This window comes from Oncorhynchus keta, chromosome 9 (assembly GCF_023373465.1).
Source record: "Oncorhynchus keta strain PuntledgeMale-10-30-2019 chromosome 9, Oket_V2, whole genome shotgun sequence".
Classification (NCBI taxonomy): Eukaryota; Metazoa; Chordata; class Actinopteri; order Salmoniformes; family Salmonidae; genus Oncorhynchus; species Oncorhynchus keta.
In genome coordinates, this window is record NC_068429.1 from 25,614,257 (window position 1) to 25,628,307 (window position 14,051).

The 14,051-nt window shown below is 46.1% G+C and overlaps 1 protein-coding gene across 4 annotated transcripts in view; it reads left to right on the top strand.

Annotated features, from left to right (window-relative positions):
* Nucleotides 1-9,497: 9,497 nt before the first annotated feature.
* Nucleotides 9,498-14,051, top strand: part of lhfpl2a (LHFPL tetraspan subfamily member 2a) — a 76,050-nt gene continuing 71,496 nt past the window's right edge. For all 4 annotated transcript variants that reach the window (XM_052525573.1, XM_052525571.1, XM_035757178.2 and 1 more), the window contains exon 1: nucleotides 9,498-9,738. The gene's annotated coding sequence lies outside the window, so the exon portion shown is untranslated. The remainder of the gene's footprint in view (nucleotides 9,739-14,051) is intronic.

The window sequence follows — 14,051 nt, forward strand, 5'->3', positions numbered from 1 at the left end:
GTGTAACTCTGTGTTGCTGTCTGTTCACACTGCTATGCTTTATCATGGCCAGGTCACAGTTGTAAATGAGAACTAGTTCTCAACTAGATTACCTGGTTAAATAAAGGTGAAATAAATTAAACAAAAAAATAAATAAAATAAAATAATTATTCTAGTGACTCCCCAACATCTTGTCAACATGTGCCACAAAAAATGGAGCAGATATCTTATACCAATCTGTCTTTATAGACGTTTATCCATAACAAGGCCTAGGCTTCCCTTAGTGTCCAAAAATCTCCCCAAAATGTCACATTTTGAAACATTGTTATTTTCATTAATATAACTTATCAAATAGATAGATATGACAGTGGCCCTCCTCAGCCCTGATTCCCCTGATAGATATGATAGTGGCCCTCCTCAGCCCGATGCCCCTGATAGATAAATATGACAGGGGCCCTCCTCAGCCACTATGCCCCTAATACATAAATATGACAGTGGCCCTCCTCAGCCCTGATGCCCCTGATAGATATGGCAGTGGCCCTCCTCAGCCCTGATGCCCCTGATAGATATGACAGTGGCCCTCCTTAGCCCTGATGCCCCTGATAGATATGGCAGTGGCCCTCCTCAGCCCTGATGCCCCTGATAGATATGACAGTGGCCCTCCTCAGCCCTGATGCCCCTGATAGATATGGCAGTGGCCCTCCTCAGCCCTGATGCCCCTGATAGATATGGCAGTGGCCCTCCTCAGACCTGATGCCCCTGATAGATATGACAGTGGCCCTCCTTAGCCCTGATGCCCCTGATAGATATGACAGTGGCCCTCCTCAGCCCTGATGCCCCTGATAGATATGGCAGTGGCCCTCCTCAGCCCTGATGCCCCTGGTAGATATGACAGTGGCCCTCCTCAGCCCTGATGCCCCTGATAGATATGGCAGTGGCCCTCCTCAGCCCTGATGCCCCTGATAGATATGGCAGTGGCCCTCCTCAGCCCTGATGCCCCTGATAGATATGACAGTGGCCCTCCTTAGCCCTGATGCCCCTGATAGATATGGCAGTGGCCCTCCTCAGCCCTGATGCCCCTGATAGATATGACAGTGGCCCTCCTTAGCCCTGATGTCCTGATAGACAGATATGGCAGTGGCCCTCAGCCCTGATGCCCCAAATAGATAAATATGACAGTGGCCTTCCTCAGCCCTGATAGATAGATAGATAGATAGATAGATAGATAGATAGATAGATAGATAGATAGATAGATAGATAGATAGATAGACAGACAGACAGACAGACAGACAGACAGACAGACAGACAGACAGACAGACAGACAGACAGACAGACAGACAGACAGACAGACAGACAGACAGACAGACAGACAGACAGACAGACAGACAGATGGATGGATGGATGGATATGACAGTGGCCCTCTTCAGCCCTGATGCCCCTTGTCGTCCTCGCCAGTGTCAGACCCCCCCGCAACCCCTTGATTCCATTCTGGAATGTCCACATGGATGGAATCCACTGGCCTGGGGAAGTTCTCTGTCTCTTTCACATAATGAAGTCTGTCTGGTAGAGGAACTCCAAACAAGATTGTGTCTTTATGTGTGTGTGTGTGTGTCTGTGCAGCCTGCCTGCCTATAAAAACATATCAGAGATCCTTTACTGACCAATGCAGTCAGGAATGTGTTGGACCTTGAGCCTCTCACTCGCTCGTAGGCCAGTGGAAATACAAGTGCTCATCACACCCAACCCTCAGAAACATTATCCTACAGATCCATCAACTAGTTTACACACACACACACACACACACACACACACACACACACACACACACACACACACACACACACACACACACACACACACACACACACACACACACACACACACACACACACACAGTCAGCCTTTAGGAGGAGGTACGTGCTTAGTGTTAGGTCGCCCATGCCCTCCTGGTGTGTGTGTGTGTGTGTGTGTGTGTGTGTGTGTGTGTGTGTGTGTGTGTGTGTGTGTGTGTGTGTGTGTGTGTGTGTGTGTGTGTGTGTGTGTGTGTGTAGTCATAATAAAGACACAAAGCTCTGCTCTACGGTAAACAAACAGAGCTAGAGACAGCCCACTTCCCTTATCTCTCTGCTGTCACGGGAACTGTGTCAAGAATGCCCTTGATGTATGTGTGTCCTGCATCAAAAGTCACATCAAAAGCACTACTTTTTTAAAATCAAAATATGTTTTTTTCCGAAGGAAACTACTCCAAGCTATAAAAAAAACGATAAAAACCTGTCAAACATTGCACTCTGGTAATGATAGTTTTCTTCAAACCTCCTTGGTTGAATGCACTTAGGAAGTACCAATAACTGTTTCTCATTTTCATTCAAATCTCATTCAATTTACCAAGAAGCACAATTATAAGTCAGAGAGTTCCTGGCACCAGTTGTCCCCTTCTCCAGTCACAGCAGTCCATTCAGCCTGATCCCCTGCCCTGTAACTTAAACACAATGTCAACGCATACACAAAAGCTGTTGTTTCTCCCTATTCCTGTTTTCCAATGGAACACATGCACAACTCTGTACTGAGATATCTGCTATGAATGGGCGCCAGCTCTCTCCATTCAAACTGAAACACACCAGATAATAAGTACTAGAATGGGACAATACAAACATTCATATAAGTAAATTATGTTTAACTAAGATTTCAGTATGACCTCTAAATTGTAGGTCTTCACTCAAAATGTTGGACCCGTTCCAAAATTGACCTGGGACTTTCCCAACCAGTCCCGATATGCATAACTATTTTATTTTAATATAGAGCCGCATTCCGATTGGACCCAGAAGCTGATAAAGTGCGAGAGGAGGGAGAGAGGTGCCGCTCTAGCAGGCAGGCAGGGGACGTACTGTGAGCTAGTGACATGGTGATTACGAGTAGGGAGGGGGGAGGGAAAGAGAAGAGACAGCAATCAAGTTGACTTCCTCTATAGTAGACTAATAGCTGCCATAGCTAGGTTATTTGTCATCAAATATGATGACGTAGTTCCTGTCTTGACTGCATCAAACTGGGAGAAGCTAGTTAAGCTAGCTAACTGAGGCTACAGTGCATGCGCTTTCTCCTCCTACAGTTACAAAGAACAACAACTCCATTCATAATATTAAGTAGCAGCCTACCTGTTGGCTCTTGGTCATTTTCCTTTAACTTTTCCTTTTATCATTTTCCTTTAACTTTTAATTCTGTAATGTTCATTTCATCTTCCATTGATTACATATTGCCTAACTTTTGCCACACATAGAGCGAAGCTCTATGACTGTAGCCTATCGCCTCTTTGATGACTTATAATTGGCCAACAACTAGCTACACCCGCCACGCTTCACTCTTGTGAAAAGCAAGAACAAACGCAGTAATAATAAAATGTCTCTTTCTACTGCGCAGTGGCGTTCGGATCTATATGGGCCATTCCGGACAAGTCAGTTAGAATTACACAGGGATGCAACTTTGGGTTTTAGGAGTGGGTGGGACATAATTATTATAATTTTTTCAGTTTTTATCCAATCGTATAAACACTCCAAACAGCCTACTCGGCCTCTCGGAGGCGTCCGCATGGTCCTTAAGTACACCGTTGCCTCGTTTTGAATCAGATTCCAATGATAATACTGTGGGGGACAAAAATACAATTTCAGAATGTGGGGGGACATGTCCCCCCATCCCCAGTGAAAGTTGCGCCCCTGGAATTACACATAACTGAGACCCGTGACAATCATATTAGTCCCGACCCAGACTCCTGACATTATTTTGAATTTGGGATCCGGATCTGCTCCGGTCCTTGACCGGGTCTTGGGTATTTTGCTACCTCTAATCTAAATCCTCTGTCTTGTCTAAACAATGTAAATTGTTCAGCCTAAATGACATTGGAACTTGTGTCCATTATTCAACCTTGTTTAGCTTTTGATAATCGTAGGCTGGGGTAGATATAAGTGTGCATGGCAGATACAAGATAGGGAAGTAGGGCAGACAGGGCATGTAGGGCATGTAGGACAGATATAGAGCATGTAGGGCAGATATATGGGATGTAGGGCAGATATGGGGCATGTAGGACATATATCAAATCAAATCAAATCAAATCAAATTTTATTTGTCACATACACATGGTTAGCAGATGTTAAATGCGAGTGTAGCGAAATGCTTGTGCTTCTAGTTCCGACAATGCAGTGATAACCAACAAGTAATCTAACTAACAATTCCAAAACTACTGTCTTATACACAGTGTAAGGGGATAAGGAATAAGGAATATGTACATAAGGATATATGAATGAGTGATGGTACAGAGCAGCATACAGTAGATGGTATCGAGTACAGTATATACATATGAGATGAGTGTGTAGACAAAGTAAACAAAGTGGCATAGTTAAAGTGGCTAGTGATACATGTGTTACATAAGGATGCAGTCGATGATGTAGAGTACAGTATATACATATGCATATGAGATGAATAATGTAGGGTAAGTAACATTATATAAGGTAGCATTGTTTAAAGTGGCTAGTGATATATTTACATAATTCCCATCAATTCCCATTATTAAAATGGCTGGAGTTGGGTCAGTGTCAATGACAGTGTGTTGGCAGCAGCCACTCACTGTTAGTGGTGGCTGTTTAACAGTCTGATGGCCTTGAGATAGAAGCTGTTTTTCAGTCTCTCGGTCCCAGCTTTGATGCACCTGTACTGACCTCGCCTTCTGGATGATAGCGGGGTGAACAGGCAGTGGTTCGGGTGGTTGATGTCCTTGATGATCTTTATGGCCTTCCTGTAACAACGGGTGGTGTAGGTGTCCTGGAGGGCAGGTAGTTTGCCCCGGTGATGCGTTGTGCAGTCCTCACTACCCTCTGGAGAGCCTTACGGTTGAGGGCGGAGCAGTTGCCGTACCAGGCGGTGATACAGCCCGCCAGGATGCTCTCGATTGTGCATCTGTAGAAGTTTGTGAGTGCTTTTGGTGACAAGCCGAATTTCTTCAGCCTCCTGAGGTTGAATAGGCGCTGCTGCGCCTTCTTCACGACGCTGTCAGTGTGAGTGGACCAATTCAGTTTGTCTGTGATGTGTATGCCGAGGAACTTAAAACTAGCTACCCTCTCCACTACTGTTCCATCGATGTGGATAGGGGGTGTTCCCTCTGCTGTTTCCTGAAGTCCACAATCATCTCCTTAGTTTTGTTGACGTTGAGTGTGAGGTTATTTTCCTGACACCACACTCCGAGGGCCCTCACCTCCTCCCTGTAGGCCGTCTCGTCGTTGTTGGTAATCAAGCCTACCACTGTTGTGTCGTCCGCAAACTTGATGATTGAGTTGGAGGCGTGCGTGGCCACGCAGTCGTGGGTGAACAGGGAGTACAGGAGAGGGCTCAGAACGCACCCTTGTGGGGCCCCGTGTTGAGGATCAGCGGGGAGGAGATGTTGTTGCCTACCCTCACCACCTGGGGGCGGCCCGTCAGGAAGTCCAGTACCCAGTTGCACAGGGCGGGGTCGAGACCCAGGGTCTCGAGCTTGATGACGAGCTTGGAGGGTACTATGGTGTTGAATGCCGAGCTGTAGTCGATGAACAGCATTCTCACATAGGTATTCCTCTTGTCCAGGTGGGTTAGGGCAGTGTGCAGTGTGGTTGAGATTGCATCGTCTGTGGACCTATTTGGGCGGTAAGCAAATTGGAGTGGGTCTAGGGTGTCAGGTAGGGTGGAGGTGATATGGTCCTTGACTAGTCTCTCAAAGCACTTCATGATGACGGAAGTGAGTGCTACGGGCGGTAGTCGTTTAGCTCAGTTACCTTAGCTTTCTTGGGAACAGGAACAATGGTGGCCCTCTTGAAGCATGTGGGAACAGCAGACTGGTATAGGGATTGATTGAATATGTCCGTAAACACACCGGCCAGCTGGTCTGCGCATGCTCTGAGGGCGCGGCTGGGGATGCCGTCTGGGCCTGCAGCCTTGCGAGGGTTAACACGTTTAAATGTCTTACTCACCTCGGCTGCAGTGAAGGAGAGACCGCATGTTTCAGTTGCAGGCCGTGTCAGTGGCACTGTATTGTCCTCAAAGCGGGCAAAAAAGTTATTTAGTCTGCCTGGGAGCAAGACATCCTGGTCCGTGACTGGGCTGGATTTCATCTTGTAGTCCGTGATTGACTGTAGACCCTGCCACATGCCTCTTGTGTCTGAGCCGTTGAATTGAGATTCCACTTTGTCTCTGTACTGACGCTTAGCTTGTTTAATAGCCTTGCGGAGGGAATAGCTGCACTGTTTGTATTCAGTCATGTTGCCAGACACCTTGCCCTGATTAAAAGCAGTGGTTCGCGCTTTCAGTTTCACGCGAATGCTGCCATCAATCCACGGTTTCTGGTTAGGGAATGTTTTTATCGTTGCTATGGGAACGACATCTTCGACGCACGTTCTAATGAACTCGCACACCGAATCAGCGTATTCGTCAATATTCCCATCTGACGCAATACGAAACATGTCCCAGTCCACGTGATGGAAGCAGTCTTGGAGTGTAGAGTCAGCTTGGTCTGACCAGCGTTGGACAGACCTCAGCGTGGGAGCCTCTTGTTTTAATTTCTGCCTGTAGGCAGGGATCAGCAAAATGGAAATAGGTAAATAGGACAAATAAAGTGCATGTAGAGCAGATATAGGGCATATAGGACAGAAATAGGGCATGGAGGACAGATTAGGGCATGTAGAACAGATATAGGGCATGTAGGACAGCTATGGGGAATGTAGGACAGATATAGGGGATGTAGGACAGATAAAGGGCATGTAGTGCAGATATATGGCATTTGATGGGCAGATATAGGGCATGTAGGACAGATATAGGGCATTTGGTGGGCAGATATAGAGCATGTGGGACAGATATAGGGTATATAGAACATATATAGGCCATGTGGGTCAGATATAGGGCATTTAGGGCAGATATAGGTAATGTAGGTCAGATATAGCAGATGTAGGGCAGATATAGGGGATGTAGGGAAGATATAGGGCATGTAGGGCAGATATAGGGTATGTCGGACAGATATAGGGCATGTAGGACAGATATAGGGCATGTAGGGCAGATATAGGGCATATAGGACAGATATAGGGCATATAGCACATATATAGGCCATGTAGGACAGATAAAGAGCATGTAGGGCAGATATAGGTCATGTAGGTCAGATATAGCAGATGTAGGACAGATATAGGGGATGTAGGGAAGATTTAGGGCATTTAGGAAATATATAAGGCATGTAGGGCAGATATAGGGCATGTAGGGCAGATACAGGGTATGTAGGACATAAAAAGCTCATGTAGGACAGATCTATGGCATGTAGGGGTGATATAGGGCATGTAGGACAGATATGGGGCATGTAGGGAGGATATGGGGCATGTAGGGAAGATATTGGGCATGTAGGACAGATATAGGTTATGTAGGACAGATAAAGGGCATGTAGGGCAGATATAGGGGATGTAGAATAGAAAAGGGGCATGTAGGTTAGATATAGGGCATGTAGGATATATATAGGCCATGTAGGACATATAAAGAGCATGTAGAGCAGATATAGGTCATGTAGGTCAGATATAGCAGATGTAGGACAGATATAGGGGATGTAGGGCAGATTTGGGGCATGTAGGGCAGATAAAAGGCATGTAGGACGGATACAGGACATGTAGGGCAGATATATGGCCTGTAGGACATATATAGGGTATATAGAACAGATGTAGGGCATGTAGGGCAGATATAGGGCATGTATGGCAGATATAGGGCATGTAGGGAAGATATAGGGTATGTAGGACAGATATAGGGGATGTAGGGCAGATATAAGGCATGTATGACAGATATAGGGCATGCAGGGCAGATATAGGGCATGCAGGGCAGATATAGGGGATGTAGAGCAGATATAGGGGATATAGAACAGATAAAGGGCATGTAGGGCAGATATAAGGCATGTAGGGAAGATATAGGGTAGGTAGGACAGATATAGGGGATGTAGAACAGATAAAGGGCATGTAGGGCAGATATAAGGCATGTATGACAGATATAGGGCATGCAGGGCAGATATAGGGCATGTAGAGCAGATATAGAGCACGTTGGACAGATCTAGGGCATGTAGGGCAGATATAGGGGATGTTTTTTGTTTAATTTATTTCACCTTTATTTCACCAGGTAAGCCAGTTGAGAACAAGTTCTCATTTACAACTGCAACCTGGCCAAGATAAAGCAAAGCAGTGCAACACAAACAACAACACAGAGTTACACATGGAATAAACAAACGTACAGTCAATAACACAAAATAAATGTCTATATACAGTGTGTGCAAAAGATGAGGGAGGTAAGGCAATAAATAGGCCGTAGTAGTGAAGTAATTACAATTTAGCAAATAAACACTGGAGTGATAGATGTGCAGAAGATGAATGTGCAAGTAGAGATACTGGGGTGCAAAGGAGTAACAACAAAAACTATTAATAAAATAAATAACAATATGGGGATGAGGTAGTTGGTGGGCTATTTACAAATGGGCTGATCTGTAAGCTGCTCTGATAGCTGATGCTTAGTGAGGGCGATATGAGTCCAGCTTCAGTGATTTTTGCAATTCGTTCCAGTCATTGGCAGCAGAGAACTGTAAGGAAAGGCGGCCAAACTAGGAATTGGCTTTGGGGGTGACCAGTGAAATATACCTGCTGTGGCGGTGCTATGGGTGGGTGCTGCTATGGTGACCAGTGAGCTGATATAAGGCGGGGCTTTACCTAGCAAAGACTTCTAGATGACCTGGAGCCAGTGGGTTTGGCGATGAATATGAAGCGAGGGCCAGCCAACAAGGGCATACAGGTCGCAGTGGTGGGTAGTATATGGGGCTTTGGTGACAAAACGGATGGCACTGTGATAGACTGCATCCAATTTGCTGAGTAGAGTGTTGGAGGCTATTTTGTAAATTACATCACCGAAGTCAAGGATCGGTAGGATAGTCAGTTTTACGCGTGTATGTTTGGCAGCATGAGTGAAGGATGCTTTGTTTGTGAAATAGGAAGCCGATTCTAGATTTAATTTTGTAGACCAGATATAGGGCATATAGATAGGGCATGTAGGGCAGATATGGGGCGGCAGCGTAGCCTAGTGGTTAGAGCGGTGGACTAGAAACCGGAAGGTTGTGAGTTCAAACCCCCGAGCTGACAAGGTACAAATCTGTCATTCTGCCCCTGAACAGGCAGTTAACCCACTGTTCCCAGGCCGTCATTGAAAATAAGAATGTGTTTTTAACTGACTTGCCTGGTTAAATAAAGGTGAAATTAAAAATATATATATATATATAGGGGCTCTATGGCAAATATAGGGGAGGTAGGGCAGATAATACAGGGCTGAGATAGAGCAATTTGCTTTGAAAATGTAAACATGTTTCCCATGCCAATAAAACCATTTTAATTTAATTGAGAGAGAGAGGGGGTGAGAGAGAGAGAGAGAGAGAGAGAGAGAGAGACACAGAGACATTAAATGCTAACAGGAGGATAACGTCACTAGCTCCCAAATGTAGGCATGCTGGTCTGGAGAAAAGGCTCGCAGCTCTGTTATCCGTGGTCACAGAGAGCGTGGGGGAGGAAGACACTTGGACCAAGGAGTCGTGTGGGTAGAAGAAACACACCGGCGTTATTCAAAAGGAAAACTTCTAACCCAAAGACAGCGGTTTTCAAAAAAATCTTTAGGCTAGTTGGATTTTGTACTGGAAAGCGAGCATATTGAACGCCGGACGTTTTGCACAACTTGGAAAACCTATTCGTAAGTAAAGGGGTAAAGGATTTCTTCTGCATTTCAATACGCTTTTCGTTCATTCTTCCCCTTATATCTCTACACAGATTTCCTATTCACTTCGTTTCCCACTTTTCAAATTTCCAACAACGCTCAGCCTACTTTTGAGCTATGTTAATTTCATTGTAAATGTAGGCCTAATTACTTTCATTTGTCTGAGAGCTGCTGGTTCGGCGTTTTCCCCAGTCGCTGAAGGGGAAACTCGTGGCAGGAAAGCCGACCAGAATGACGAATAGTTTGCCAGGCAACGTTGCACATTCTAGCATACTTTTCCATTATTTTTTTCTGACACGAATACAATCAGCTGTTGTCGTTATCACGTTATTAATGTTAGTAATATGTCTATGTATAATAGTTATTTTAGCAGAGCTTCTCTCCTGTCAAATGAACTGTCAAATTAATTATTGACACATCAGTAATATGACACAAAGGAAAGTCAATTGCCTTCACAATGAATGACATTTCATGAACAAAACACATTAGCCTATTTATATACAACTAACAGTGAACTCATAATGTAAACAAAGCAGACGTGCTTGTGACTGAGGCAGATGTAGCTGTTTTTCTCTCTGACCTAGTGAATGCACAGTTTTGGCGGATCTCAAAATGGTCCAGAGGCAACTCCCTAAACTGTGATTTTGAATATCTAAACCTGCATTTAGACTGTTGACTGGTCAAACGGAATGACTAGCTCATGACAAACTGAGGAAGTCTAAAGATCTTTCCTAGAGGGGCTCATGAGATGGAAGTTTCTGACCTTACTCCCCCTTCCCCCACTTCAATCCAGCAACCTGAAAACCGATTCCACCTGTGTGTGTGCTCGTACACACTTGTGTAAACCATATTGTGCGAGAGCCCTGGGTTGTAGAAATATTAGATTACCAACTAAGGTGAAGCTTTTGGACCCCTCTATTGTCAACCTTATAATAGTCAGGATATAGAGATTGTGTCACATTAAAAAAAACATCCCATATATGAGATCTCATTTATAGGCCAGCCTGACCCCCTCCCCTTTCCTTTGTTAGCCAGCCCATAACTCTGCAGGGGGAGTTGGCAGCCAATACAATTGTCTAAAGAATCCAAACTGAAATGCCGCAGTGAAATACTGATTTGTATGAATAATGGATGTGGCAATGTGTTGAATGAGAATGGCTGTTCTTGTCCCAAAGCTCAAGCCATTGATGGAGTGTGTACTGTATAGCAACGGTCAGTAGGTAATCAATAGCCATTCACCAAAGAGAACAGTTCTAGTCCCGGTGTTAAATTTGAATTCGCTCTGTTGCACTTTATTTTTCTTCTCTCTCTCTTTCCCGTCACTGTACTTGCATGAATACACAAAACACATTTAGAAAGACAGGACCTTTAATGTGAATTGCTAAATATGCTACCATTCATTGTCACATTATAGCCAACCGTGGATGCGTGGCAGTCTCTGGCTGCAGCACAGTCACTGTGTGGTCTCGATCTCAAGTTGACACTTTCCTTCCTGGTATGTTTGTTTGACGCAATTTCTTTATCACCATCTTTAACGGGCACCCAGTTGTGGTTTAGAAGTTTAATGGCATCATTGAATGGGTGACTTTACAGTATCTAAGAATAAAAATGACAGCCGTTGGCAGGCCGGCTGGTTGTTGGACCACTGGCAGTGGCTAGAGCTGGAGGGCCGAGGCACGTGGTGTCCCTCAGGGTTCCGTGTTTGGACCAATAAAAAAAAAACAGAATAAAACAGGCTTCAATCATTACAGGCCTGCTGGAGAAGGCTGGAGAATGTTCCTCTGGTCTGCTCTGTTCAGCTCTGACCTCAAGAAAAGGGGAAATATACAAGCATCCTAGGCTAGGAGTGCAGGCCAGGAGTGCAGTCTAGGAGTGCAGACTAGGAGTGCAGGCGAGGAGTGCAGACTAGGAGTGCAGTCTAGGAGTGCAGACTAGGAGTGCAGGCGAGGAGTTCAGACTAGGAGTGCAGTCTAGGAGTGCAGACTAGGAGTGCAGGCGAGGAGTGCAGACTAGGAGTGCAGTCTAGGAGTGCAGGCGAGGAGTTCAGACTAGGAGTGCAGTCTAGGAGTGCAGACTAGGAGTGCAGGCGAGGAGTACAGTCGAGGAGTGCAGGCTAGGAGTGCAGACTAGGAGTGCAGACAAGGAGTGCAGACTAGGAGTGCAGACTAGGAGTGCAGACTAGGAGTACAGTCTAGGAGTGCAGACTATGAGTGCAGGCTAGGAGTGCAGTCTAGGAGTGCAGACTAGGAGTGCAGGCTAGGAGTACAGTCTAGGAGTGCAGGCTAGGAGTGCAGTCTAGGAGTACAGGCTAGGAGTGCAGGCTAGGAGTGCAGGCTAGGAGTGCAGGCTAGGAGTGCAGGCTTGGAGTGCAGACTATGAGTGCAGGCTAGGAGTGCAGTCTAGGAGTACAGGCTAGGAGTGCAGACTAGGAGTGCAGACTAGGAGTGCAGACTCGGAGTGCAGACTCGGAGTGCAGACTCGGAGTGCAGACTCGGAGTGCAGACTATGAGTGCAGACTATGAGTGCAGACTATGAGTGCAGACTATGAGTGCAGACTAGGAGTACAGGCTAGGAGTGCAGACTATGAGTGCAGACTATGAGTGCAGACTATGAGTGCAGACTATGAGTGCAGACTCGGAGTGCAGACTCGGAGTGCAGACTATGAGTGCAGACCATGAGTGCAGACCAGGAGTGCAGACTAGGAGTACAGACTAGGAGTGCAGACTAGGAGTGCAGACTATGAGTGCAGACTAGTAGTGCAGACTATGAGTGCAGACTAGTAGTGCAGACTATGAGTGCAGACTATGAGTGCAGACTAGTAGTGCAGACTAGTAGTGCAGACTAGGAGTGCAGACTAGTAGTGCAGACTATGAGTGCAGACTATGAGTGCAGACTATGAGTGCAGACTAGGAGTGCAGACTATGAGTGCAGACTATGAGTGCAGACTAGTAGTGCAGACTAGGAGTGCAGACTATGACTGCAGACTAGTAGTGCAGACTATGAGTGCAGACTATGAGTGCAGACTATGAGTGCAGACTAGTAGTGCAGACTAGTAGTGCAGACTAGGAGTGCAGACTATGAGTGCAGACTAGTAGTGCAGACTAGGAGTGCAGACTAGTAGTGCAGACTAGGAGTGCAGACTATGAGTGCAGACTAGGAGTGCAGACTATGAGTGCAGACTATGAGTGCAGACTATGAGTGCAGACTAGGAGTGCAGACTATGAGTGCAGACTAGGAGTGCAGACTAGTAGTGCAGACTAGGAGTGCAGACTATGAGTGCAGACTAGGAGTGCAGACTAGTAGTGCAGACTATGAGTGCAGACTAGGAGTGCAGACTATGAGGGCAGACTAGTAGTGCAGACTAGTAGTGCAGACTATGAGGGCAGACTAGTAGTGCAGACTATGAGGGCAGACTAGTAGTGCAGACTATGAGGGCAGACTAGTAGTGCAGACTAGTAGTGCAGACTATGAGTGCAGACTATGAGGGCAGACTAGTAGTGCAGACTAGTAGTGCAGACTATGAGTGCAGACTATGAGGGCAGACTATGAGGGCAGACTAGTAGTGCAGACTAGTAGTGCAGACTAGTAGTGCAGACTAGTAGTGCAGACTATGAGGGCAGACTATGAGGGCAGACTAGTAGTGCAGACTAGTAGTGCAGACTAGTAGTGCAGACTATGAGGGCAGACTAGTAGTGCAGACTAGTAGTGCAGACTATGAGGGCAGACTAGTAGTGCAGACTAGTAGTGCAGACTATGAGTGCAGACTATGAGGGCAGACTAGTAGTGCAGACTTGTAGTGCAGACTATGAGTGCAGACTATGAGGGCAGACTAGTAGTGCAGACTATGAGTGCAGACTATGAGGGCAGACTAGTAGTGCAGACTAGTAGTGCAGACTATGAGTGCAGACTATGAGGGCAGACTAGTAGTGCAGACTATGAGTGCAGACTATGAGGGCAGACTAGTAGTGCAGACTATGAGTGCAGACTATGAGGGCAGACTATGAGTGCAGACTAGTAGTGCAGACTATGAGTGCAGACTATGAGGGCAGACTATGAGTGCAGACTAGTAGTGCAGACTAGTAGTGCAGACTATGAGTGCAGACTATGAGGGCAGACTAGTAGTACAGACTAGTAGTGCAGACTATGAGTGCAGACTATGAGGGCAGACTAGTAGTGCAGACTATGAGTGCAGACTATGAGGGCAGACTAGTAGTGCAGACTATGAGTGCAGACTATGAGGGCAGACTAGTAGTGCAGACTAGTAGTGCAGACTATGAGGGCAGACTAGT